Source organism: Zootoca vivipara, chromosome 5 (genome assembly GCF_965207765.1).
Source record: "Zootoca vivipara chromosome 5, rZooViv2.hap1.1, whole genome shotgun sequence".
NCBI classification, from domain to species: Eukaryota; Metazoa; Chordata; class Lepidosauria; order Squamata; family Lacertidae; genus Zootoca; species Zootoca vivipara.
Window position 1 is genome coordinate 5,473,749 of NC_142588.1, and position 13,589 is coordinate 5,487,337.

The 13,589-nt window shown below is 44.4% G+C and overlaps 1 protein-coding gene across 2 annotated transcripts in view; it reads right to left on the bottom strand.

The window, feature by feature from the left end:
* Nucleotides 1-13,589, bottom strand: part of SEMA3E (semaphorin 3E) — a 165,507-nt gene that overhangs the window by 93,854 nt on the left and 58,064 nt on the right. The window lies entirely within an intron of this gene.

Genomic DNA, 13,589 nt, shown 5'->3' on the forward strand with positions numbered 1-13,589 from the left:
TGGGAACTAAAAATAGGACTATGCCGAGATGAGACTCAACAGCAAGAACTAAAGCAGCAATTTCAGATGGTGATTGCTGAATATGATTTTTCAGATGATGAAGATACTGAAATGGAAATGGAAGAGGAAGATAGTGACAATGACAGCGACAGCAACTTGGATGATTCTGACAATGAGGTGGATTCTGATTTGGAGCATGAAGATAACAATGATGATGACTGGGACAATACAACACAAAATGAAGCACACCACAAGGGAAAAGTTGACATTGTTTTACAAAAAGAGAAGCGGAGTACCCCTCCTTTGAGGAGGGAACGACAGGAACCAATGGAATTACAGATTTCCCACAAGGAGAAGGACATGAACAATTTAAGAAGGGGAGAAACTCAGGGGGGCCTCATGGATATCTGGGGGGTAAAACATTGGAAAAAGGGGGTGGGGTGAAGGAAGAATGGAAGTGTAACTATCAGGATGGATTATCAAGATCAAATTAGGACTGTTGACTACGGAACTTGCTGGATTGGAGGGAGGTAGCCGGAATTTGGGGAAGAAAGGTTATATTGGGATTTGTTAGAGTGCAAGAGTTGGTTATGGGAAAAGTTAAAATAAAAGAAGTCTAGGGATTTAAAAATTTTAAGAAGTCTATTGAGGGGAAAAAATTAGGCAAGGGAAGAAAAATTGGATTATGAATTATAGGGATTAAGAGATTTAGTGAAAATGGTATTAGCTAAGTTTAAAAATTATATGAAGAAGAAAAGTAAGTATTTTATAGATAAGGAAACTGTTAAAGAAGATAGTAAAGGGATGAAAACCGGGAAAGGGGGGAGGTAGGGGAAGCCCATAAAATATGGTTTAGTAATGTAAATTTGAAAAAGATTGTTTTTATTTTTGTTTTTTGTCTTTTCTCTTTTTTATCATTTTTTCTGAAATTTTTTCTTTTTTTTAGTATAGATTTTTTCTTTCTGGATGGCTGGGTGGTTGTCTCCCTGTTTTCTGCCCCTGGAGCTCTCTGGTGGCAGGAGGGGACTCTGGGGTGGGTGGGGGAGGGGGGGACATAAACTCAATCATAAAATGGACCATCTTCAACTGTCCGCCTGCATGGGATTCTCCTGTGGCAGGGGAGGGCCCATGGGAGGGGGGTGGAAAGAAGGTGGAAAATCTGTCCATGTAAGCGTCTTTCTTATATATATCTTTTTTGTAATCTGTAAAATTAATAAAAATTATTTTTAAAAAAAATAAAAAAAAGAGAAATCCAACTCAGGAAATATCTAAAGTTAAATTTATCAAATCTGCACTATACAAAGCAATATAAGCTGTGGAGCACAGCTATCATTTGAAATTTACGCTTATCTGAATTTTTATATGCAGTTCTCCAACCAACATTTGCGTGAAAAGAGTACATTAGAGAAAAATATGCATAAAAATGAAGGCGTTAGCGAAAATAACATTAAGCGGTACTTAATGGGGAAATGGCTTGCAACAATGTGTACATTTGTCAAAAATGCATACAGCGGTACCTCTACTTACGAATAACTACTTACGAATATTTCTACTTACGAATGGAGCTCCGTCCGCCATCTTGGATGCGGGTTAGATAGGATTTTTTCTACTTACGAATTTTTAGATAGGGTTGCTTCGACTTACGAATTTTTTCTCCCAGTGCATTCCTATGGGCTTACAATTTTTTTCGACTTACAAATGTGCGTTCGGAACGCATTAAATTCGTAAGTAGAGGTACCACTGTATAGACATGAGGTTATTGGGAGAAATTCATGCCAAAATATTGAGGAATTTCCGTGATGACTTAAATAAATAAATAATGTGAAAGGCTTTTAAAGTGAAAGCCTTCGCAGATGATTTAGTTTTAACATTGGAAAATCCAAAGGAAAGTGTTGCAGAAGCTATAGAAGTAATGGAGAAATTTGGCCAATTGGCAGGACTCAAATTAAATAGACAAAAAACCAAGGTTATGGCAATGAATATGACGAAAGAAGAAAAACAGGAATTACAGTTAAAACATGGACTCGACGTGGCTAAAAAGGTAAAATATCTGGGAATATGGATGACAGCAAAGAATATTAATCTTTATAGTGATAATTACGAACAAGTATGGAAGGAAATAAAGAAAGACCTGTAAAGATGGACTAATATGAAAATGTCATTCTTAGGAAGAATCGCAACAATATAGATGAATGTATTACCTAAGATGTTATTCCTATTTCAAACTATACCTGTGGTTAAAGGTACGAGGCAATTCCAAGAGTGGCAAAAGATTTTATCAAGATTTGTCTGGCAGGGGAAAAAAACCTAGAATAAAACATAAAATTTTGGTAGATAAGAAAGAAAGAGGTGGATTCGCCCTGCCAGACTTGAGACTTTATTATGAAGCGTCCTGTATCTGTTGGATAAAAGAATGGATAACTCTAGAGAATACGGACTTGTTAGATTTGGAAGGTTTTAACAATAGATTTGGATGGCATGCATATTTATGTTATGACAAAAAGAAATCACATACCGGGTTTACGAATCATGTGATAAGAAGATCTCTGTACGAGGTGTGGGAAAGAAATAAAAGGCTGTTAGAGACTAAAACACCCTGGTGGGTCTCACCAGCAGAGGTATTAACAGTTAAGAAAATAAATATGGAGAAGAGGCGGGCCACGTATGAGGAAATCTTGACGAAAACTGAAAAAGGATGGAGTTTAAAACCTTTTGAGGACATTAAAGGAGTGTTAACAGGATGGATAGAATACCATCAAATAAATGATGTGCTTAAAGAAGATAGAAAAATAGGTTTTGAGGATAAAAGATCCAAATTTCAAATAGAAGTGCTAGAAGGCAAAACAAAGCTTTTGGCAAAGATGTATGATTTGTTGTTGGAGTGGTATACAAAAGATGAGTTGACAAAAGAAGTGATGATTAAATGGGCAAAAGATTTGGGGCATAATATTGAATATGATGCGTGGTTGAAATTATGGAATCAAACTTTAAGATTTACAGCATGTACTGCCTTGAAAGAAAATGTATATAAGATGATGTACAGATGGTATTTAACTCCAGTTAAATTAGCTAAAATGTATAGAATGAGTGATAAAAGTTGCTGGAAATGTAAAGAGAAAGATGGTGAATTTTATCATATGTGGTGGACATGCGAAAAAGTTAAAAGATTTTGGGAAAGTTTATATAACGAATTGAAAAAGATGTTTAGATATACCTTTCCAAAAAAACCAGAAGCATTTTTGTTAGGAATAATAGGAGGAGAGATTAGAAAAGAAGATCAAACACTGTTTATGTATGCAACAACCGCGGCTAGGACTTTGTTAGCCCAAAAATGGAAATTACAGGAATTACCTACAATTGTGGAGTGGCAGATAAAAATGATGGACTATGCTGAACTTGCTAGATTGACATGCAAGATTCGTGACCAGGGGGAGACAAGGTTTCAAAAGGACTGGAGTAAATATGTGGACTATATGGAGAAAAACTGTAGATCATTAAAAACTCTCGCAGGATTAAAATAAACCTTACGAATTGACCAATATGTTAAAAAAGGAACTGCAAAAAAGGGAATTAACAAGAAACCCGCATGAAGGGAGGGGGGGAAGTCATAGCTCGGCGGAGCAAGGTAAAAGATGTGAATATAAGATTTTGTATAAAAGATTGGTTTTGTTAATTTGTTGAATTTGGAAAATTGGAATAAAATGTATTTAAAATAAATAAATAAATAAATAATGAATTGCTGTAAAATGTAGAGAACTGAATTTAAGATGGGAAAAACAAGAAAGTGAGAGAACCAGAATTGGCAGCTGCACCCCCTCCCCCCCGGCTGATAAGCATAGGCCTGCACTGTTATCTGGAACAAATTTTGAAGAAGACCTTCCCTGTTAAGAATAGCCTGATTATCCTCTTTTCTTCTTTTCAAATTCTCCACATTCTATACTGGGAAACATTTCAGTGATAGACATTTATGTGCGTACTCATGCTTTCTGTATATACTCTGCTGCTTATGCCTCTTGAAATACCGGGTTCTGAAGTGAATTCCATGAAAGACATGCAAGAAATCTCCTTTATTTAAATATTTACTTTATTCTCACCACTCTATCCAGTTTAAATGGTTTAAACCAAGTGTGTGTGTGTGTGTGCGCGCGCGCACGCATGGGAGGGTAAAGGTGAGGGGAAGGAGAGGACAGAGTTCTTCCACCTTTAACTGTGCTATAGCAGGGGAATGTCAGCTGGTTTGGCCTGGCATGCCAGTTTACATTCCCTCTCAGAAGCTGGACTATAAACATTCCGACCAATTTCTTCTCCAGGGGCTTCAAGTCATGCTAATGCAACCAGTTGGTGCCAGAAGCGGACTGCCTGCTATATGCACATTACAGTATAGACTGAAAATGTTTTGTGAGTCTTTATATTTAACAAAACACACCCTTTAATGGAAATTCAAATTCCCCCCCCCCCCCCAAGGAAGTGCTAGCATTAAAACTCTGCTCCTGTAGTGACATCCAAACAAGCAGATGCTTCAGAACTCCTCCGAGAATCCCAGTGGATTTGCATGGGAGTCTGCCTACTCAAATGCTGTGGCCAGTCCAACAAAGGCTGACAAAGTACAAACTGCATCCAAAACCATGGAGGAGTGACAGGAGCAAAAACTGAACGAGCAAACTGAGGCTGAATTCTGGGTCATTTTTAAGAATCAGGCATGCAAAATTTCTGAAAGCTTCTTTTGGGGAGGTGGGGGGCAAGAAAAGGATACCTGTGAACAATTTTATGCCAGCTTGCTTTCGGAGTAGCTAGCTTTAGTGACATGAAAGAAAACATTGCACATATGTAAATTGTATCTTTCTTCTCTTATTTAAATTTAATTTTTGCATATATATATTTTTTGATATCCCGCTTTATTACTACCCGAAGGAGTCTCAAAGCGGCTAACATTCTCCTTTCCCTTCCTCTCCCACAACAAACACTCTGTGAGGTGAGTGAGGCTCAGAGACTTCAGAGAAGTGTGACCAGCCCAAGGTCACCCAGCTGCTGCATGTGGAGGAGCGGAGACGCGAACCCGGTTCCCCAGATTACGAGTCTGCCGCTCTTAACCACTACACCACACTGGCTCTTGTCGAAAGGATGTAGAGTAACTGATCCCTTCCTAGATTTAAAAAATAGGTAAAGGTAAAGGGACCCCTGACCATTAGGTCCAGTCGTGACCGACTCTGGGGTTGCGCGCTCATCTCGCATTATTGGCCGAGGGAGCCGGCGTATAGCTTCCAGGTCATGTGGCCAGCATGACAAAGCCGCTTCTGGCAAACCAGAGCAGCACATGGAAACGCCGTTTACCTTCCCGCCATAGCGGTTCCTATTTATCTACCTGCATTTTTATGTGCTTTCGAACTCCTAGGTTGGCAGGAGCTGGGACCAAGCAACGGGAGCTCACCCCGTCACAGGGATTCGAACCGCCGACCTCCTGATCAGCAAGCCCTAGGCTCAGTGGTTTAACCACAGCACCACCTGGGTCCCCTAGACTTAAAAAATACCAAGGCTCAAAACGGCAGTCCCTGGGGTTGGGTGCAGCCGGCCTTTATATGTGTGTGTACATTGGGGGGGGGTAGACCAGAGTGAAGCCTGTTTCACTCCCGTCTTCTCCCAAGCTCTGCCCACTTACCCAATATTCAAATGGTCAGCCAGCAGAAAAGCCAGCCAATCAGAGCAGCTGACCTGGGAATTCCCCAACTGGCAGCTATCCAACCCCAGCGCCGCTCCCAGCGAAGTGAAACTGCCGCAATGGGCTGCAACAGCCGCCCACCCCATTAGCTGGGTAAGCAGCTGTTGTGCAGCAATATCTTAACCACCTCAATGAAGCTCTCTGTCAGGGCCCCTAACATTCTCATGCCCAAATAATTTGTTTGACATCCCCATAATTCTTCCTAATTTTCTCCAGGCGTGTAGACCAGAGCCATTTATCTGCTACTGGATGCTGGAACGTTACTTGTCAACAAGCCTTTTGGATTTCAGATGCATAGCAAGTTTGCTTTCCTCTGTAGAAATCACAATGCCATATGTATGTCAGCTCAAAAGGCAGGAGCGTGTTCAACAGAGGAAGCCACATTATTTAAGCCTTTCTTTTAGTTGAATAATAGGACCCAGCACTGCACCTCCTGTAACTTGTGGAATGTAGAATTGTTTTCCCAGCAGAGAGTGGGAGAGAAAGATATCGAGGTTGACTGGATGTGGGGTGCAAAATAATGGAGTCTTTTGGAAGCAGGAAACCTATTGGTTGAGAAGGCAAAGTCCTGGGGTGAACAGACAAGAAAAATGATGACCGATATGAAGTATGATGAACTCCCCCTGAACATAAATGAAATAAGAATGCTCATCAAAGCATTGCTGTGCCCTTCGACTGTCGGGTAGTAAGAAAGAGCAAAGATGAATAAACTTAAGACTGTATCTCATTAATCACACATATCTTAAGAGTGGCACCGCTCCTTTTGCTTTTTCATTTATACATTTGCATGGCGAGGTACAGCTGATGGGCTCCTACACATTTTTGCAAGGTAGCCAATGTGTCAGAGCTTGACAAATGAGCTCCCCCACACACTCCAAAGCTCAAATTATGTTATTTCTATACAACGTTGACTAATGTAGGAAACCAAAGTAAGATAAATTATTTCAAAAATCGAAAATGATTTTGGGCATTCTTGGAAAGCGGAAGGCGAAAGGAGAGATTCCACCACACCGGATAAATGAGGTTGCTCCACTTCCATGCTGCCAAACTCTATTTCTATATATTTAAGGTATCTCTGCATGCCACCCTCCAGGCACAAAACCCCAGGATGGTCCACCATTTCTAGATGTTCTAAATGCTTCTCAGTGTTTCCAAATAGTTTTAATTAATTTATACTTTGAATTGTGTTGTGCTAACATTGTGACATTTGCTACCCTGGGCTCCTTTGAGAGGAAGTGAGAGGGGTGAAGAGATAGAAATAAGACTTTTCAATTCAAACGCAACCAAGTTATTAAATGACTACGAAAACACAAAATAAAAGCACTTTCCAAATTCATCTAAAAAAGCAACTCAGAAAGCAGAATCCTTTTTTGAAATGCATTCCCATTTGATCCAAACCAATTAATTTCATTTATAATGTCTGAGAGAATAAAACTGTTTCAGTCTGGAAATGAAGGAATTACAACGCGGGCTCCAGCCAGAGGGGTTACACCAGGATGGCAGGGGGTTTTGTGGGTTCACAATGTGGAATGCCATGTGCCTTGATTTCAATGCCACTCTGCCCCGCTATCGCTGGCGGAGGAAGAGGAGTGCGGGGGGAGCACACTGCCCCTGGCAGCGCAATCCTGGTGGGATGCCATCGCGGCTCCCTCCCTGCGCTGGGCGCCACACCAACGCAGGTGGCATGCCATACCCCCAGGATGTGTGTCATGCCCCTGTGGGCGGCGTGCCATGCCTCCAGGACATGCACCACGCCCCCAGGATGCACACCACGCCCCGGGACATGTGCCAGCCCCTCCCCTACCTGCTCTCTGCCCCCCGGTACCAGAGCATGAAGCTTTGCCACTGCCCGCTATGCCTTGGTACATGGCCGTGACATGGCTCCTGAGAGACCACATCCATGCTGCTTCCCCTCCCCGCTGGCCTTTCTTGGGCACCATACAATCTTACCTTCCTAATGTAAAGGTAAAGGTAAAGGGACCCCTGACCATTAGGTCCAGTCGTGACCGACTCTGGGGTTGCACGCTCATCTCGCATTATTGGCCGAGGGAGCCGGCGTATAGCTTCCAGGTCATGTGGCCAGCATGACAAAGCCGCTTCTGGCAAACCAGAGCAGCACATGGAAACACCGTTTACCTTCCCGCTATTTATCTACTTGCATTTTGACGTGCTTTCGAACTGCTAGGTTGGCAGGAGCTGGGACCGAGCAACGGGAGCTCACCCCGCCACAGGGATTTGAACCGTCGACCTTCTGATCAGCAAGCCCTAGGCTCTGTGGTTTAACCCACAGCGCCACCTGGGTCCCCTCACCTTCCTAATGTACAAAGCCCTTAACAACAAACAAGTATTTGAAGATTGTGCTAAGATTGTCTTGGGAGGCCCTGCCTACAGGGCCACTACCAAATGAGGTTTGTTGGGTGGTGGCACATTTGAAAGGACATAGAATCAACCCAAGGCCTGGCTGAAGAGGAATGTCTTTGCCTTGCATCTAGAGATGTTTATGAAGGTGCCAGGCGAGCCTCCCTGGGGAGAGCATTCCACAAGCAGGGAGCCACTGCAGAAAAGGCCCGTTCTCATGTTGACACCATCTTGGGGAGGTGGCACATGAAGAAGGACCTCCAGTGTTGACTGCAGGGTCCAGGTCCAACATTGCTGACTGAGTGGTATTTATACTGGCATTTCTATAAATTAATACTATGCCATCGTTCACTTTATTTGTTATTTTATGTTTTGTTTTTAACTACTACCTATACTTAGGGGTGCCATACATCTGGAATTTCCTGGACATAGTCAGGATTTGGCCGTTGAAAGCAGCGTCACTAAATCAGTAAAAATGTCCGGGAAAATCCAGGTGTATGGCAACCCATGTTGGAAGTGTAGATTTGGGTGATTTCCTTAAAAATAGCTCAAAAGGTAAAGTGTTTTTTTTGGGGGGGGGGAGATTTTGCAAAACAAAATCAAGAACTTTCGGCAAAACTGATTTCTCCTATCTCTCTATACCACAGTCATGGAATCACCAGTGGGAATAACACACTGATTATTCACATGCATTTAAAATTGTATTTCAAATTGTAGCCCCAATCCTTGCAGTCCAATCGTATGTGTTTACTTGATAGCAAGTGACACCTGAGTTCAGCGCACCTTAACTCTCAAGTGTCTCAGTCCTCAGTGGTAACAAATAAATATCACGAATGAAAATCATGTGAACCGCTGCCCCATGTTGCAGTCTGCCCCATGCTTTGCCTTTTCTGGCATACATGTGTTCATGCTTAAACTCGGAAAGAAGCAAACTGAAAGCGATCACGTCTAACGACGTGACAAGAATTCTTGGACGGTATATTATTCCTACCCCAGAGACAACTTTTATAAACACAAGCAATTCTGTGATTCAAATGGGGGAGAAATGTAGGCATTGCAAAAGGCACTCCCCACAGTACCATTTCTAGCAAGGAATCAGCCAGAAGCTAAGAAAATATCTCTAGGAGTTAAAGGCATTAAATACGAAGATAGGAAGAAAAACAAACAGAGGATCTAACGCCTCTGCTCAATTGCATGTATTAAAACACATCTCATAGCCTAGATAAATATATGAACAGGATTCCCTGCTGTTCATGCCTAACCATTGTTTGCACGAATATGTGATATATCAGCAGGACCTCTGCTCCTTCTCTATTTAGTCATGCTCAAAAGGGCAGACTCACTCTGTTATGGTTTAGAGACCTGCTGATAGCACATGGAAGATTTTGAAATATGTGTTTTTCAGAAAAAAAATATTTTCTACTATTACTGCAGAACAGATATTCTCCTTTGTTTTCCTTACTGCCAAAGGTGTTTCCATTGGGGAGGGGGCTCTTTGTTCTGCTACCTACCTGCTCCTGCTACTAAGTCCTTCTGCTAAAGTTATATTTTTGGAGGTTATAGATCTGTTTCTAAACTATAGCAATATACCCTCCAAGTGCCCCGATATTCCAGGGACAGTCCTAGAATTACAGAAGCCATCCCTGTTTCTGATTTGATCCCGGAATGTCCTGGTTTTCCTTTTTCCTTCCCTTCCCGTCTCAGACAACAAGTAAAATTTGCTGTTGTTTTGCGTGGGTAGGCAGGTGCAAACACGGAGTCCTGTTTCTATGGAAAATAAAATCCCTGCACCAAATGAAGGGAATGGTGAGGCTGGCGTACAAAGCCCTTCCTACACTTTGGAAGGAAAAGGTCACCAACCCACTTTAAATTGTTTAATTGCAATGCTTCAGCAGCCAGTGTGACATAGTGTGAGTGGGCCACAGGAGTGGTTTTCCTGGATGCAAAATTGTTAGGGGGGCACAATATTTCAACAGCTGGTGCTGCCTCAATACAGTTGCAGGCTTCCGTTGCTGGGCTCCGTTGAAAACGGCTTCTCCATGCAACCCAGGAAGTGACCTCTCCAGACAATGGAGCAACTCTTCTTTTCATATCTCTGTAGCCACGATCTCTTGGGTGATGCGGACGCCATTAGGCAGTTGAATGAACACGTGTACTCCATTTCCCTCCCACCCACCCCAGGGGCTGGCAACCCATGCTATGCCACTGACAGCAAGAAGCCTTTTTTTTTTAAAAGGAAACATGTGGAGTGTTTATTCCTTTCCTGTAACTTTGAGTATTGAGCCTGGTTAAATCTCTTCCCGGCTCAGGGGGAGGAGATGTTGTGGGCTCACGTGGCCTTCACGTTGGGGGGGGAATGGTTAGCATCCCCCCCCAGCCCATTGGACGTTTTCCTGCCGCGGCACGCCTGCGGTGCGTCCAATTGAGGCGCACCGGGAGGGGGTGGCTTGCCAATATAGGTGAGTTCGCGGCAGGAGCTCGTCCTCTTTCCTTCGGACTCCACTCACCTTTTTCTCCCACCCACCTCCCCCGGTCAGGCAGGGTTCTTTCTTTGACGTTGCCTACGGACTTCGGTTGGTCGCCGTTGAGGGGCCTGGTAGGAATTTTCCCACCTGGCAAATTGGCTCAGGCCAGGTGGTTTTCGCCTACCTCGTGGTAATCATCACAACTTTGGTTTGGGCGGTAGGCATTGGATTATCTCTTGAAGGTCCAGATGTGGGGGGGAGGTTGCTGCCATCACCTCCCCCAAATGCGGAGGGGTACTCCCTTAAGGAGTCCAGGGGGCGTTGCCAAGTCCGAAACCGTGGAAGGTGAGGGCCAGAGGGCACGATCCCCAGTGGTGGCCCCAGGATGGGTACTTAGTTGATGTGCATCGCAGGACCCATCCAACGGTGGTTAACCCTTCACAGACTGCCAGCAGAGCGGGCTGGAATCAGATATAGTCGGTTAGATCCAATGCCTATGCCAATACCTCTCTTCTTCCGTAATCAATAAAGTTGTGGCCTATTCGACCCATTAACCTTAAGCTATGTGTCTTGTGTCTTTATTCCAGGGGTTCCCAAACTACGGCCCCCGGGCCGGATGCGGCCCAATCGGCCTTCCAATCCGGCCCGCGACGACTCCCGCCGCCCGCTGCCGCCGCCCGCTCTCACGGCGCGCGGCGCAGCGACGATCTAAAATATCGGCAAAAAATCGCCAAAAATCCTTTGTGCGCATGCGTATGGGCCTCTCCCGACCCGGAAGAGGTCATTTCTGGTGCACTTCCGGGTCGGGGGAGGCCCATACGCATGCGCACAAGCGATTTTTGGCGATTTTTTCCCCGCCCGTGTGCGTGTGCGCATGCGCACGGGCGCGCACTCCCCCGCCCTCCGGCCCGCTGCGCGCGCACTCCCCTGCCCTCCGGCCCACCGCGCGGTCGGCGCGGCGGGCACCGGCCCGCCGCGCAGAAAGTCTGGGGACCCCTGCTTTATTCCTTCCGGGGAGGCCTCGTGTATTGCCACACAACTGGGTAAAGACTGGGCAGCCTTACACTGCAAGGTGACAGGTGTATATGATGTTTGTGTGCAGCCAAATCAAATGCAAGAGAAGCTTCCTGATGTAGACGAGGATCTCCCTATTTTCTTCTGAGAAATGTTGGAGGGTGAGGTTGCCATATTTCAAAAACGCCCGGATTTTTTTTGGGGGGGGGGGACCACCGAAATTGTTGCACTTCAATTCTATCTTTGATTCATGCCTCAGAAAATGGCAGCCCTATTGGAGGGTATGTACCAATGCACATACCCTGAAAATCTGAAAATCTCACCAAGGATCATGACTGCAAAAATATACAATCCTTAAGGTAATACCTTTATTTTTTATTTTTGCTTCGGATCAAAGAATCATATTTGTTCACTGCCATAGGTAATAAAGATAGGAAGGGAATTTATGGGCCTAGCCATACCCCATAAATGCCGTATACCCAAGCCACACCCCAAGCAGAGACTTGGTCAGCGTTCATCTGAAGGGAGTGGGAACTCTGGTCAATTAAAGTCCTTGTCCCCATTTCTGAAAAGCCTGCGCATGCAGAAGGCTCAAACTGATCTTCTCATGTGTCAGCTGGGACATTGCCACCGAGGCACATATTCCTGCAGGCACTTTCACATACCTGGTACCTAAGGACACCAAACACCCAAATAGAGCTTTGATCTAAACTAGGAAAACTACAGGCTATTTTGAATATGTGGAAACCAATACCTGGTAAACCGGTCTCTCCACTGCAAACGTTAAAAAGAGGAACCGCCAGGAGATAACCTCATTTTAGCCACATGGATTTGCGAACAATGAGGGCTTAGAGCAAAGGAGGGGGAGCACCAGAGAAGTTAACTGGAAATACTTAGCACTTAAGAAAACACTCCTATTTCATTTCCATCTGCTGGGGTGACAAAATTACGCTGGGAATATAGTTGCTCCTGGGAAATTCAGAGTTCATAAATCTAAAGTCTTTAGTGCTCCGTGCTTCTAATATAATCTGCTGTCATTACGTAGTGCTTTCACATTTCAGAAGGCAGCCGGAGTTAATGTAACCGTACACACATTAATCTAACGCTAATGCAGAATTATAGGCAAAGGCTGCCTCTCGATACCAGAAAACCTGAGGCATCTGAATATATCGGTCTCCCAAGCACATGATTCATAGATGCTTTGCACAGCATCTCTGACACAGGGCTGCCAGAGGTCCAGCCAAGTTTGGCCGTTCATTGCTGCACAGCAAGCACCCTCGCTTGCGAGTCACGGAGGCCGTCCGTGCTGCAGTTTGTTTGCATTGCCTCGAGCAATGTGCACAGGGGACTTGCATGTGTTTTCATGTCAGAAGGCAAGTCAGGGAATGACTTTAATGTTAAATGGCCTCCCAGAGAGAGAGAGAGGGAGAGAGACTGGCCCCTGGCATATATGTGTTTGATTTTTGATTAAAAAATTTGAAAAAAATGCAAGCCAGACACTATACCCTGGGTTTTATTACACTGTAGCATAGCAAAGATATGAGATTTGGAGGGACGTTTTGTAGAGGAAAAGAGGGACCTGTGTGAAAAGCAGCTGGTTAAGTCCTCTGTGTCCCCCCCCCACCCGCAGTACAAAATGAGCCGCAATGGGTGGAGTAAGAACAGGCTCAGGAACATAAAGAAACGAAAGCCAATGTACTCCAAATTCCTGTTTCCAAAGCTGATCAGCCAGATGCTTCTGGAAGCGAAGTGGCGGGGTAGGAAGAAGAAGAAGGAGGAGGAGGAGGAGGAGGAGGAGGAGGAGGAGAGTTTGGATTTGATATCCCACTTTATCACTACCCGAAGGAGTCTCAAAGAGGCTAACATTCTCCTTTCCCTTCCTACCCCACAACAAACACTCTGTGAGCTGAGTGGGGCTGAGAGACTTCAGAGAAGTGTGACTAGCCCAAGGTCACCCAGCAGCTGCATGTGGAGGAGCGGAGACGCGAACCCGGCTTCCCAGATTATGAGTCTACCACTCTTAACCACTACACCAC